Here is a 14554-nt window from a genome sequence, read left to right as displayed (position 1 = left end):
ATCACCGGTTTTATGCTTTGTAGTTTTAACATATTGAATTGTGTGCTGCAGTCCGGCTCGCGATCTACCCCAACTATCATCGTCTTCTAGGAATTCGCCGAGGCCGAATATGAGGGAGAGTGAGACACCTCCTCGGGCTTCCCCCCTCACTGCCATGGACAACACCGAAGTGTTGTCCCGAAGAACTTCACCGGGCCATGGAGCGGTGCGTGAGGACGCCCACACAGCGCCAGAGGGTAACACCTGGGCTGCCAAAAACATGGGGGAACCGACCCCCATAGAAACTGGCGATGGGGGCCATGCCTAATCCGGCCCCCAATCGAATATCATTCCGGAGAGCCGTATGGCTCCGGACTCGAGTGAGCAGCCTTCTTTGAAAGAAGGGGGCGTGTCGACTCCACCGGCGACCTCTATCAATCCAGAGGCGCCAGATACTCTGGTGGAAGTGCTTCAGCGCGCTTCCATTGTGGAAGACCATTGTATTCTTATGGGTATAGTGGTTAAGAAGGTTCAGTCTGCTAAAAGCGGATTGAACGAAGCCTTTACCAGCCTACTAACAGGCTTGAGGTATGCAAAAAATATGCCTGTATATAGATAGTAGCCCCTGAGCCTCTGTTCGGCTTTTGCAAAGAAGGGCCAATAGATGATCTAGTAGTATCTGCAGGAGATAACATACGTGTCTATGTTGATAAACAGGCTTCGCTGTTCGCGGCAACCGCCCAGGCCGCCGAAGTGTCCGAACTTAAGCGGAAGTTCAAGCGAGCTGATGAAGAACTTATCCGCACCAACAAGCGGTTGGAGGAAATGCAAGTTATGTGGTACCTATATATATAGGACAACACTATTCTAATCCTGGGAATAGAATAGTTATTTGGATCACGTCAGGCCCTATATAGGCCCAACAGGGATCCGCCTGAACTCCCGAGAAACCCATCCGACCGGTCCAAAGCAAAAAAAAACCACCCACCCCACCCCACCCACTTCCCCCGACCCCCATCCCTAACCACCCCGCTTGCACCTGCCCTCTCCTCCACACTGCATCGCGCCGCCGCCACCTCCCTCCCTGGCCCGGGCCACCGCTGGCCCCTGCCACTAACCGTGCCGCCGCCTACACCCACTCGCCACCCTCCTGCAACTAAACAGTGGGGAGGCTACCCTACCCACCCGCATCGGTGCTGGTCCCGGCCCTAGTGATGCGAGCCGCCGCCGACCCGCATCCCGCACCATCATCGCCCTCCCCTACTTCTACCAATGCGCTACCGCGCCCTCGGATCCATCCGCTGCCGTCATCGGATTCGGCCGCCCTGACGGCCTGCCTTCCCCATTGGGTCGTCGCCCTACAATCCCCATCGCGCCACCGCCTACTCCCACCGCCCCGCTACCTACTCCCACAGCCCCGTTGCTCGGGTCACCCCACCAGCCCCTCCGCGCGCCGCCGCGGATGACAGAAGCACCCATCGACGAGGGTCACGCACCAGCCCTGGCCACAAGCCCCGCTTGAGCCATCGTGTGCCGGTCTCCCCCCATCTTCCTCTACGCGTCATTCTTCTCCCCTGAATCTGACGGCAGCTTCCCCTTCTCTCCAGCACATTGCCTGCCATGGTCCTGAAAAATGGGCATGGCCTCCCCTCCCGACGACCTCTTCTGGCACCAGAAATGGTGACGAGCACGAACACCCCTTCTCCTGCTAAGTGCTCTCTCTCCCATAACACAGGAAGTTCAAGTAAATCTGTTGCGAAGGTTTAGGTACTTCAAAGATTATAGAAAAACTGTTTAACTGTATATGCCGACTTGATGTTCTTCCTATATGTGCATATACATGAGTTCTCACCTACCCATTCTGCTCTCGGTGGAGCTGATGCATTCTTCTCCCTAGCCGTGACGCCGAAATAGAACCGTTGGCATGGCTCACGTCCATTCTTTATTTGTGCGCATGTGCTTCTATGGTAGCACCACGAGGAACAACTCGCGCTGTTTTACAGCAGTGGATGATGCAATTTGAGGTGGACTAAAGTTCAAGTGCCATCCCTGGAGCATTACTTGGTGTGGTGCCTCTCACCGACCTTCCTCAGCGCCTCACATTGACCTTCCAGGTGCCTCTCATCGACCTTCTCCATCCCCATCCACGCAGTACAAAAAAAGTTTGGAAGTTCAACAAGTTTTGGCGAGGCAGCCTGCACAAGTTCCGCCTCTCCTCCATCATGTGCTTCAGCAGAACCAGGTTCAGCGCACAAAAAAAGCAGCGATAGTGGTCTTCTCAGGAGCCCCGCCTAACAGGAACCTCTCTCTCAGCCACTGATGGACATCATATTGTAAAGTGATGCAAAGAACACATCATATTATAAATTGATGCAAAGAAGAAGTTCTGATTATGTGCTCTGTACATGCTTGTTGAAATGCCAAATGAGAACAATATTTTTTCTCTCGAGGTTATCTTGCTGATGTTTGGGAGTTAATATTTTTGCAAGTTGAAAACATCAGGTTATGAATCAATGGATGCGACTTCTTTTGACCACGCACTCTTATAGAAGAGCTTCCAAAAAATTTCCTCGCGTGTTGCTGATGTTTGAGAGTTAATATTTTTTGAAGTTGAAAACCTCATGTTATGAAGTTCAATTGATGAGACTTCTTTTCACCTTGCACTCTTAAAAAAGAGCTTCCAAGAAAAATTCCTCACGTGTTGATGCATTCGAGCTCATATCTTCAACCTCCACATGTATGTTCTATGTTCAAAAGTGTCCAATGAGAATTATGTTATGAGAAAATTCATGTATTATTATGTGGAAAAAGTCATGTATTAGAACCACGTAGTAAGTGAAATTCATTATTTTCTAGGAAAAACAAAAGTATGAAGTTCACAATAAGAAAAGAACAATTAGACTTTTATCAGACATCATATTATTCTCGTTAGTAAAGGAAAAAAATAAGAAGTTCACTAAAAAACCCAGAGTAGTTCAAAATTTATAAAAAATAAATGAATTTTCCCCATTTCTGAAAAGACCCCTAGAAGTTCATAATAAACCAGCGAAGCGGTTCAACGTTTACTAAAAACTCATATTTTTAACCACTTCTAGAGAATAAAACCAAGAAGTTAAAAATTTAAAAAGTGGCTTAGTTCAAAATTTATATAAAAACGAATTTTCCTCGTATATGAAAAAACATAGAAGTTCGAATTAAAAAAGCTGAGCAGTTCAAAAAGTTTGTAGACAAGGATTTGTCCCTGTTTTTTAAAAAGATCTAGAAGTTCCAATTTAAAAAAGTGAGTGGTTCTATGTTTATTACATAACTAGGAATTTTCCTATTACTAATGAATAATACCAAGAACTCCTAATTAGGAAATTAAGTTGTTTGATGTTTATAAAAATCTCAGATTTTCCACGATACTAAAAATTAAAACTAGAGAAGTTCAATTTTAAAAAATAGAGTAGTTCAATGCATATAAATAACTCAATTTTGTTTCTCGTTGCTGAAGAATAAAACCAAAGAAGTTCAATCTCAACAGGACCTCAAAGTTCATATTTAAATAATTGAGTGGTTCAATATTTATTACATAATTAGAACTTTCCCCCTTACTAATGAGTAACACCAAGAAGTCCTAATTAAAAAACGAAGCTATTTGATGTTTATAAAAAAATCTGATTTCCCCAATACAAATGATTACAACCAAGAAGTTCAATTTTTAAAAATGGAGCAGTTCAATGTGTATTAAAAAACTCAGATATTCACGTTCCTAGAAGAATAAAACCAAGAAGTTAAATTCGAAAAAGTGGACAGTTTGTTATTTATTTGAAAAGTCGGATTTTTCTAGTGACTAAAGAGTAAAACCAATAACTTATGTTTAAAATTTCGAAGAAGTTTGATATTTTTATAAAATCTCCAATTTTCACATTTCTAAAAATACATAATGAAGTTCAAATAAAAATGGTGCAGCGGTTAATGTCTATAAAAAACTTAGATATTTTATTGTAACCGAGAGAAGTTCAGATTAATAACTGCCAAAAGTTCACGTACTACACGGTGTGTATTCTGTATGAAAAAATGAAAAAGCAAAGACTAAACATTTTATTTCTAGAAGTTCAAGTGCTCGGCCCGAGAAAGTTCAAAAATTCTTGTGAGAGAGGTTGAACGAAAATAAGTGACATAAGTTCAAGGTGAAAACATAGGGAAGTTTAACTACTACGGAGAATGTGTTTCAGGTGAGAAATAAAAGTATAGAAAAATAAAAGCTTAAAAGGTTTGTTGAAAGAAGTTCAAGTGCTTTGTTCGGAGAAGTTTAGATATTCTTGCGAGAGATGTTCACCTTGTATTTCCATGTTCGATTTTTTTTGTATAAAAAACGAATATAATTCTTTACTCAAAATATAAAAAGGTGAAGTCCATATTGAAATAATAGAGAAGTTCAGACTTTATTAAAACCTAGGATTTACCTGTTCAAAAAATAAAAAACACAACACCATTTTTTGCAGTTTTAAAAACAACTCATAAACAAAAAAATGGTTGCTAGAAGTTCAAGTGATCGGTGAGGAAAAGTTCAAAAAATTCTTCTGAGATAGGTTCACCGTGTATTTAGATGTCCAAAATACATAAAAAAATATGTTTTTTGTGTTTTAAAATAATTCTCTTCAACCAGAGAGAAGTTCAAAGTGATAACGACCAGAAGTTCACGTACTACATGGTGTGTATTTCATATAAGAAAAAAAACAATAAAGTAAAACAGAGTGAAGTTCAAACAGACATGCCCCAGAAGTTCAACTACTTCACACAGTGCAAAAAACAACACGTCAAAAACAGAGTGAGGTTCAAGCAGACATGCCCGAGAAGTTCAACTACTTCATGCGGTGCGTTTCCATTCGCAATGAAGGCAGAAATCATGATCTCGTCATTTCTCTAATTTACTTCAAAATGACTAGAATATCATTTGTATAAGTTCAAGTCCTCGGTCGGAGAAAGTTAAAAAAATATTGTGAGAGAGGTTTGTACAAAAAGAATATAATTTGTGTAACACTCACAAAATGGATGAGAAAATTATAAAAGAAAATACGTCATAGAAGTTCAACTTGAAAACAGCGGGAAGTTTGACAACTATAGTGAATGAATTTGAGATGAAAAACTTTTAAAATCGTCGCGAGTATTAAAAAATGATAAACACGGGAAAGTTGTGTGTTTACATCAGCTTTCCACCGGTATATTACTTGTTCAATTCCGATGAGTGTTCCCGTGAGCGGATTGAGAGCCACGGGCAAAAAAAACACGTGAAAAACAGAGTGAAGTTCGAGTAGACATGTTGAGAAGTTCAGGTTCTTCATGCGGTGCATTTTCGAAGAATCTGTTTTGCGATAAAGGCAGAATGAATAATCTTGCCATTTTCGAAATCACTTGAAAATGGCTAGGAATCAAAGAAAACCATCAACATGAAAAAGTTTCGCATTTTCCGTAACTTTTCAGCGATATATTATTTGCCCAATTCCGATAAAGTTTGTAGAAATTACGGCGAAAATACATTTTTTGCCATTTTCAAACTTGACTTCAAACCATAAGGAATTGGGAGAAACAATATATACCAAAAAGTTTCGCATTTCCTCCAGCTTTCGAACGCCATATCATATGCTCCATTAGGACATACGGGTAAAAAATTAGCTTGAAAATACAAACTTGATGGTACTTGTATCATTTTCTAAATTAATTTTAAAAAGTTCAAAATTAGGAAAAAGTTTTAACATGAAAAAGTAGCGCATTTTCATAAGCTTTCCAACGTCGTATCATTTGCCTCTATTGGATTATGCGTTTAGAAATGGCATCGAAAATACGGACTCGGTTGTTCGTTTTGCAAAATTTTACGTTTTTCCAAATTACTCTTCAACCATAAGGAATTAGAGAAAATTTTCAACACATGGAAGGAGCGGTTTTGTAGCAGTTTTCCAACACCATGTTATTTGCCTCATTCCGATAAGCGGTTTAGAAATGCAATCGAAAATACGATTCACGTTTTTTGTATCAAGAAAAAACGGTTTCTAAAACTGCTCTTAACCGCTTACATTTTGACAAAAATTTAATTTGGGTCATGATACTGGTGTCCATAGGTTTCCAACGGTGTATCGCAAGCCCCATTTAGGCAATGTTGGTGGAAGTTAAACCTAGCACTTGGAGAAGTTCATGTCGAACAACTCACGCAGTAAAATTGCAAAAAATGCAATTTCACCACGACATGAGAGCAAAATCCGCCAACGAGCGAGATTCCTATTTAAAACCTGTATTTAGTTGCTAAAACAATTTTTAGATTACACTAACATCATATAGAACACAACTAACCAGAATAATTTGCGGGGGAAGCCACGGTTGCGAAGATAGCCCAAAGGGCGTGTTCGTACAGTGGTCTGATCACAACCTGAGCTGCCTGACTAACGTGCCTGAACTTCCCTCTGTAGGAACACGACCTTTGGGCTATCTTCGCAATCGTGGCTTCCCCTGTGAATTATTCTTGTTAGTCATGTTCTATATGATGTTAGTGCAATCTAGAAACGTTTTTAGCAACTAAATACCCGTTTTAAATAGGATTCTCACTCGTTGGCGGATTTTGCTCTTGGGTCGTGATGAAATTGCATTTTTTGCAATTTTACTGCCTGAGTTGTTCGACCTGAACTTCTCCCAGTGCTAGGTGGAACTTCCGCCAACATTGCCCAAATGGGGCTTGCGATATAACGTTGAAAAGCTATGGACACCAGTATCATGACCCAAGTTAAATTTTTGGCAAAATGTAAGCGGTTTAAGAGCAGTTTTGAAAACCATTTTTTCCTTCATATAAAAAATGTGAATTGTATTTTCGATTGCATTTCTAACCTGTATATCGGAATGAGGCAAATAATATGGCGTTGGAATGCTGCTGCAAAAATGCTCCTTCCACATGTCGAAAGTTTTCTCTCATTCCCTATGGTTAAAGAGTAATTTTGAAAATCGTAAAATTTCGCAAACCAAACAGCCGAGTTCGTATTTTAGATGTCGTTTCTAAACAGCTAATCCAATTGAGGCAAATGATATGGTGTTGGAAAGCTTATGAAAATGCGCTACTTTTTCATGTAGAAAGTTCTTTCTAATTTTGAACGGTCCGAGTTCGTATTTTTTATCTATTTTTTAACCGTATGTTAGAATGTAGCAAATGATATGGCGTTGGAAAGCTTGAGGAAATGCGAAACTTTTTGGTATATATTTTCTCCCCCAATTCCTTAAAGTTTTAAGTCAAATTTGAAAATGGCTAAAAACATACTTTCATCGTAATTTCTACAAACTTTGTCGAAATGGGGCAAATAATATACCGTTGAAAAGCTAAGGGAAATGCGAAAATCTTTCATGTTGATGTTTTTGTGATTCCTGGCCGTTTTTAAGTAATTTCGAAAATGGCGAGTTCATTCATTCTGCCTTTATCGCGAAACAGATTCTTCGAAAATGCACCACGTGAAGAACCTGAACTTCTCGGCATGTCTACTTGAACTTCACTTTGTTTTTCACGTGCTTTGTGTGCTCGTAGATCTCCATCCACTACTCGTAGCTATCCATCCACTCGTCGGAATTGAGGAAGTGGTATACCGATGGAAAGCTGATATAAACATGCAACTTTCCCGTGTTGATCATTTTTTCATACTCGCGACGATTTTAAAAGTTTTTCATCTGAAATTCATTCAGCGTAGTAGTTGAACCTCCTGCTATTTTCACGTTGAACTTTTGTGACGTATTTTTGTTTGTAATTTTCTCATCCATTCATTAGTTTTTTCACTTTCTCCGACCAAGGACTCGAACTTACACAAATGATATATCCTGTCGTTTTGAAATAAATTAGAAAATGGCAATATCATGATTTCTGCGTTCATCGCGAATGAAAATGCACTGCGTGAAGTAGTTGAACTTCTCGAGCATGTTAGTTTGAACTTCACTCTATTTTTAATGTGTTGTTTTTTGCCCGTAACTCCCGAACCACTTATCGGAATTGAGCAAATGATATACCGATGGAAAGCTGTTGAAAATACGCAACTTTCCCGTGTTGTTCAATTTTCATGCTCGCGACAGTTCAAAAGAATTTTTTGAATGCGTAAAAATGTGAGGCAGGCCATTTATTAGAATGTAGCATATAATATACTGTTGGAAAGCTTATGAATTGGAGCAACTTTTTCATCTACACAATCGTTAGAAATTCGTTGCCTTTTGAGAGCAATATTAAAAATGGCAAAAACAACATAGTTTTTTGCTTGTTTTTAACACTACTAGGAAAAGGCCTACTAATGGCGCACCTAATTTGGCCATTAATGGCGCATTAGTGGTGCGCCATTAGTAGCACGCCATTAGTATATTTTACTAATGCACCACAGGTGCGCCATTAGTATCTGGTATACTAATGGCGCACCCCAGATGCACCATTAGTTTATACAACAGTGCATCATTAGTATGCCTCCCAGGGGGCCATGTATACCCAGGTGCTTTGGCATACTAATGGCGCACGACAGCATGGTGCGCCATTAGTAACTTCGGCATACTAATGGCGCACTCTTTAATGATGCGCCATTAGTATCCTTTGGCATACTAATGGCGCACTATGATGTGATGCGCCATTAGTATGAATATTAGTTTTTTTTTATTTTTTTATTTTCTGTTTTTTGCACAGGTTACAAAATGTATAATGTATAATTGGAGAAAATATAGACAGCACACATCAACAACAGATTCATCGAATACAATAGAAGATTAGTCTCTGAATACAATTCATCATTTTAGTCTCCGAATACAAGTCATCATATTAGTCTCCGAATTGAAAAGACCGAACAAGGATAGAACATTATATTAAAAGTCTCGAGACTGCGAGTTTGTCTTCACATTACAAGTCGATATCGATCATCTAAACTACCATCACATAGAAGAGAGTTGCGGTCATCACGATGAGCATCATCACGATGAAACTCGTCTTCATCCGGTTCCTCCAACGCTCCCTCCCCTCTCCCGCTAGATAGCGGGCGTATCTAGATTTGGCCTCGGCCCTAGTGGCATACCCTTTGTAACTGTTACCGCTGAATCGGTGAACCTGTCTTCGACACTCCTCCCAGTCGTCGTAGACTCCGGGAACCTTACCCTTGTACACGACATACCACGGCATTGCTATGCAGTAGCCAAACGAAACATTAGTACCAATTCACAGACAATACATAAGCAATATATAAGTATGCAACAGAACGATCGGAAGAGAAAAGCAAGACATTAATAGCATCGATTACATCTTAAGTTGAACGACTCTTGAAACCAAAGAGACATACTACAAGTTCATTAAAGTTTAATTACAACATGAGACTCAAGGGACCGGAGCGTGGATGAAGCCGCCTTCTATCGTGGGAGTCATGAAAGAACGGGCATTGTCAGCCTGCATTTGTAGGATTGTGTCGATGTCACTGTTGGACGGTTGATTTCTGAGGTAGAACTGCCCCGAGGTACGAAGGACATCTTGATGGATGATTTCTGCAAACTCCGACTGGATGCGAAAGAATTCTTGTCTGATGTCCGCGTCCTGGATTGCCGACACGCTCGCGGCCCAATCTTTGAGTCTACTCGGTAGCAGAAGGTGATGATGGTCCCATACGATTGCCCGCATGTGATGGATGGCATAGTAGGCACCCTTCTGACCGCCAGGCGGCTGCTTGACGCAGCAGAACATCGTATTGTGGGAGTACACCTGCTTGCCGTACTTACGAATAGGCCTGGTGAAGGTGCCTCCAGATTTGACGTAGTCGGGGAGAACATCATCAAGAACCTTCTTGACATTTGTGTAGTCTACGTTCGACTGACGGTCCGGGTCGAAATACGTGGCCATGGAATATTTGGGTCTTAGGAGGATGAGCGTGCAATGTGTGTCACTGCAGAAAACACGGAATGTTAAAAGAAAAATGATCGAAATCTAAGAATTCATATGTTACGAGGCGGTTGAGGGGAGGACTTACTCGGGAAAGTAAGGCACGAGGAAGTTATCCTTATCTTGGTTTGCCAGAATGACACCTTCGAGGTAAGAACTCGCGACTTGCCGGTCCCCAGCGCTGCCCAAGATCTTGGCACGCATGTAGAAGGGGTCGACTATCACGATGTCCGGGGTCTTGTCGCGAATGATCCGCATCTCCATACTCAGCGAAAATAGCCGAACGAAGGTGTAGTGCAGCGGATGAAGGTTCAACATAGCATGGATGTCATCAAACCGCAGGACGATCGTACCCCCGATGGAGTTATCCACAAAGCCCTTGCCCTCTGGCACCTTGGCCGCAAAAACCAGGTATGCCACATCCTTCTCTCCGAGACGCCGCTTCTCCAAAGAAAGAACACTGTCATGCAGACTCCGCATAGCACCGGTTGCAGCATCAAGCATATTTCTCGGTAGCATCGGCCTACCCGCCACATGCACCCTCCTCGAGATATCCTCAGGTGAAGGTGGCCCGTCCTGAGCACGGATCGTAGTCGGTGTCGGCTGGCCCGCACCCTTGTTAGTCTTTCTTTTGCGTGCCTTCTTCTTCTCCTGTAATGGGACCGAGTTCTGCTCACAGACCGCCTTCTTGAGTGTGTTGGGGCTGATCATATTTCGCACCTCGCCTATCTGAGGCTCGGTGAAGTCGGCAGCTGGAGGCGTCTCCTGAGAGCTGAACTGCAGACGACGCCTATTGCAACTAGGCTTCTCCGCGGTACCAGCTAGATCGCGCACGTCTTTTGTTGGGTTGGGTTCTTGAGAAGGAGGCCCCATGAAGTCGCCACCGTACCTATGATCAGCAAAGTACTGATCGACGTTGGCAAATGTATTGTCGTCGTCGTTGTTTTGATCCTGTGCCATATGCATGTTTGGATCCAGTGGCATAGGGATGTCCGGCACCGTTGCGGCGGTCTTGCCATGGGGCCGACTTGGCGGCGGCACGACTGGCGGTGTTGTCTTTGGGGTGGTGTCCCCCGACCCCAAACGAATCTGGCTCTTCGGCCAAAGCAGGGGCCAGCTCAGGCAAGCGCTGAGGGTCATCACGTCATCATTGTCAGCCCCGATGGGTCGAATCGGAGGTAACAACTCGTTGCAGCCTGGCAGCACCTGAACCAGTTGAACCCTAAACAAGTTGGGTGGCATCTGGGTACCGTGGAACAAGGGGTTGCCCGGTTGAACGATTTTTCCCTTAGCGACATCGACCAGCTCGTTGTTCACGAAGTGCAGGAGAGTGCACGAACATCGGCGGCGCCCTACGAAAACATGTAGGGCGTCAGGGATGCCCAGTCAAAGGCAAGGAGATGAAGTCCTCGGCCAAGAGAGGCTTAATTAGTTACTGTGATGATGGCGTCGAGCTCGGCTAATGTCGAGGCACCGCCAACGGCGGGCGTGCAGTTGACGGAGGGGCCGCTTGCTGCAGAGGTGCCGGCCGGCGTACACCCGGGTGCATTAAGCTCCCGTGCCGCCTCCGCTGGAGACACCAATGCCGCCTCCGCCGGAGACACCAATGGCCCCGCCATTGCGTTCTGTGAGTTGCTGGCCGTGAAGCTAGGAATCGGGGGCGGCCCCTGTTGGCCGCCCGCAATCCACGCACTAATCCCCTGGATCAAGGTAGGCACAATGGCGGTGATCGTCGCTCCGAGTTGTTGTTGCCGTGCTCATCTTCGTGAGGGCAGCATTGTTCACTTTATTCCCTTTGAGGCTTGTGTTTTCAAATTCAGTGGGGAACTTGTATCGTTCGTGCAGCTTCGTGAAGAGGAGGTTGCGCAAACTCCCTCGGTCAGGATGCCTGAGGTTCTCGGTGTTGATCGAGACGGTGCTCCGGAGAATGCACCCGAGCTGAAGCCAGTACCCCTTGACTATTCGTTCGGGCGCCGTTGGATTCCCGTTGGAGTCCACTTCAGTAACTTCCTCCTTGAGGGTGCGGAGCACGGTCGGGCGCCGGTCCTTCCGTTGCCTCTTCGGTTGGCTGCCATCTGTGCATGCACCGCCATCATCAGTGGTGGCATCCTCGGCAGCACCATCAGTGGTGGCATCAGTGGGGTCATCCTCGGCGGTACCATCAGTGGTCTCAGGATCGGTGGGGAAGGCGGCGTCCTCATACAAGTGAGGTTGTTCCTCCATCTCCTGGGACAGCTCCCAGAATTTCTTGCCGCCCGAACCCCCGGCATCATCGTTGTTGGCCATGTTTCTCTATAAATAGGAACAAAGTTTGGTCAAAAAGTTGGTTATTGTCAAGGAACAAGATCTCTAAGTTGACCAAATAACCTAATTCTCGAGGAATGTCGCCAAAAAGTTGGTTATTGTCAAGGAACAATTGAGAGATGTTTGTGATATTGCCTAGGTGTTTTGGGATAGAACCTGTTAGTGTGTTGTTGCTAAGGTCCAAGTCCACATTCTCAGGGTAACCTAGTTCTTGAGGGGTGTGTCTAGAAAGTTGGTTGCTGCAAAGATACAAGGTTGTGAGTTTGGTCAAATTGCCTATGATGTTTGTGATATTGCCTTGGATCTTGAAGGCACTGTTGCATGATGCAGTGGTACAGCCAGCATGGGACCTCATCTTTGCAGGCTAATTTTCTAGATTGTAACACTGGGATTTGTGCACAAGCTAAGCTAGCTAAGACAGTAGCTTCCTTGCAACCCACAAAAGACAAAGGAAAAGGGGTGAAAAGGGGGAGATGGTTAGCTTTGATGAGCAGGCAACATCTTCCTGACCCCCTTCTTCTTGTCTCCTCTCACTATCTCTCTCACACACATGGCAAGCAAGGGTGTCTGAGTGTGTGAAAAAAAATACTAAACTAATCCAACCACTAAAGAAAATTATTTTTTATTTCGGTTGAGAATCGGGCACCTTCTAGGTTAAGAAAATTGGGCATGACCTTTGCTAATTTTCTTGACCTTGGAGTGCCCCATTTCTCAACCGAAACGGAAATTAATCAACGTTTCAGGAGAAAGGGGTCATTTTAGAAGATCACAAGTAGCAGCAGCATCACTTGACAAAATCACAACTAGCAGCAGCAACTCGCAGATAGCAGTAGCATCACTTGACAAGTAGTACAGCAGCAGCAGCATGCATGCACTGGTCCATGGCACAAAGTCCATGACCCAGAACAGAGCACTTTACTAAAAATGAAGAAGAAAAAAGGCATGCATGCACTAGTTGTAGCAAATCATCACTTCTGAATCAAAACAACAATTAGGACAGGGAAATTATGACACACTTCTGAAGAAAAAATGATTTCTGTAATCTGGTTGGTACTCTTACAGTTGCATAAATTGAAAAAAAATTGATCTGTGTGACCTGGGTTACAGTATCAGCAACCTTGCATTTCATTTTATACAAAGGAGCTCACAAAGGCCATGTCATGCTTCGCAATATTTGTTTACTGAAACTAAATGAACATTTTACTGGTAGTGTACTGATAGTGTAATCTAGCTATTATACTGATATTTCTGTTTCTTTGAACATTTTACTGTCAATAAAAATGATGTACTGCTGCTTTCAGTTAATTCAAATTAGCTAAAATCTTTTACTGTCAAATAGTGCTAATGTTTACTCTATGAAATAAACTACTCCTCCTCTCTTCTCTTCTTCAGTTAATTAGGAATAGTTTTAGAGGTAACTAACTGAAACTATTTATCATGTTGACAACAGTAGCATGTGGACCTATCATGGTGATTTCATATCAAAATAGAGGAGTACTCCTGTTCATTTGGAGAACTCATACAACAATTGTTATGCATCAAACTTGGGATCAACAGTAGCATGTGGCCTTATCATTCTGGTTTTTGGATGATTTAGTTAATCAATTTGACATCAATTGACCTGGTTTTTCGATCAATTACAGTTGCTGCTGCTGTGAATCAACTATACAAAGGCCCAAAATTACACTAATAATTATAGTGTAAAAACCATGGAAATACATAGTAATTCCACTAAAAATGCCACTAGCAAATACAAAGCAAAAATCCACTAGAAGTACACTTTAAACCCACTAACATTTACAGTGTAAATTCCACTAACAATTACAGAATGACAAAACAATATATTTATACTACAACATATATAAAGAAATCTCCGAGTATGGAGATCTTGTAATCAGAAGTAAACACAAGCAAGCTTCAATCCAGATAAAGGCAGTGGAGGCAAAGGCACTAAATCAAAATAGACACCTTAATTGTTTGTGTCCTACATATGTACACCGAAACAAGAATATTACATTATATTGCAGCCATCACTGCAGCCTGAGCCTCACCCGTTAACTGTTGATTCCTCAAAAAACCAACCTCTTATCTATACTTACTAGTACTTTATACTGCCAAGCAAAAGGAGCGTTAGCATCCCTCTCCCTGTTTAATCTCATAGCACAATGATAAAGTTATCTTGTCCTGGCCATGGGGAAGCACCAAAACCCAATGGAGCCATTTTTTTTGTTTTATGAGTTATACAAAAAATTAAATAGTTCCGTGGTTCAGGCATAATTGCCCTCGTGTAGGATGGATGGGTGGCCAGGCAGGCTTGTTTAGTTTCGTCACTCAGTGTAGCTAGTTGTCTATACTATCGACCAATAA

The sequence above is a fragment of the Triticum aestivum genome, chromosome 6A (genome assembly GCF_018294505.1).
Source record: "Triticum aestivum cultivar Chinese Spring chromosome 6A, IWGSC CS RefSeq v2.1, whole genome shotgun sequence".
In the NCBI taxonomy this organism is placed as follows: domain Eukaryota; kingdom Viridiplantae; phylum Streptophyta; class Magnoliopsida; order Poales; family Poaceae; genus Triticum; species Triticum aestivum.
The sequence above is the reverse complement of the archived record's forward strand: the minus strand, read 5'-3'. Positions refer to the sequence as shown.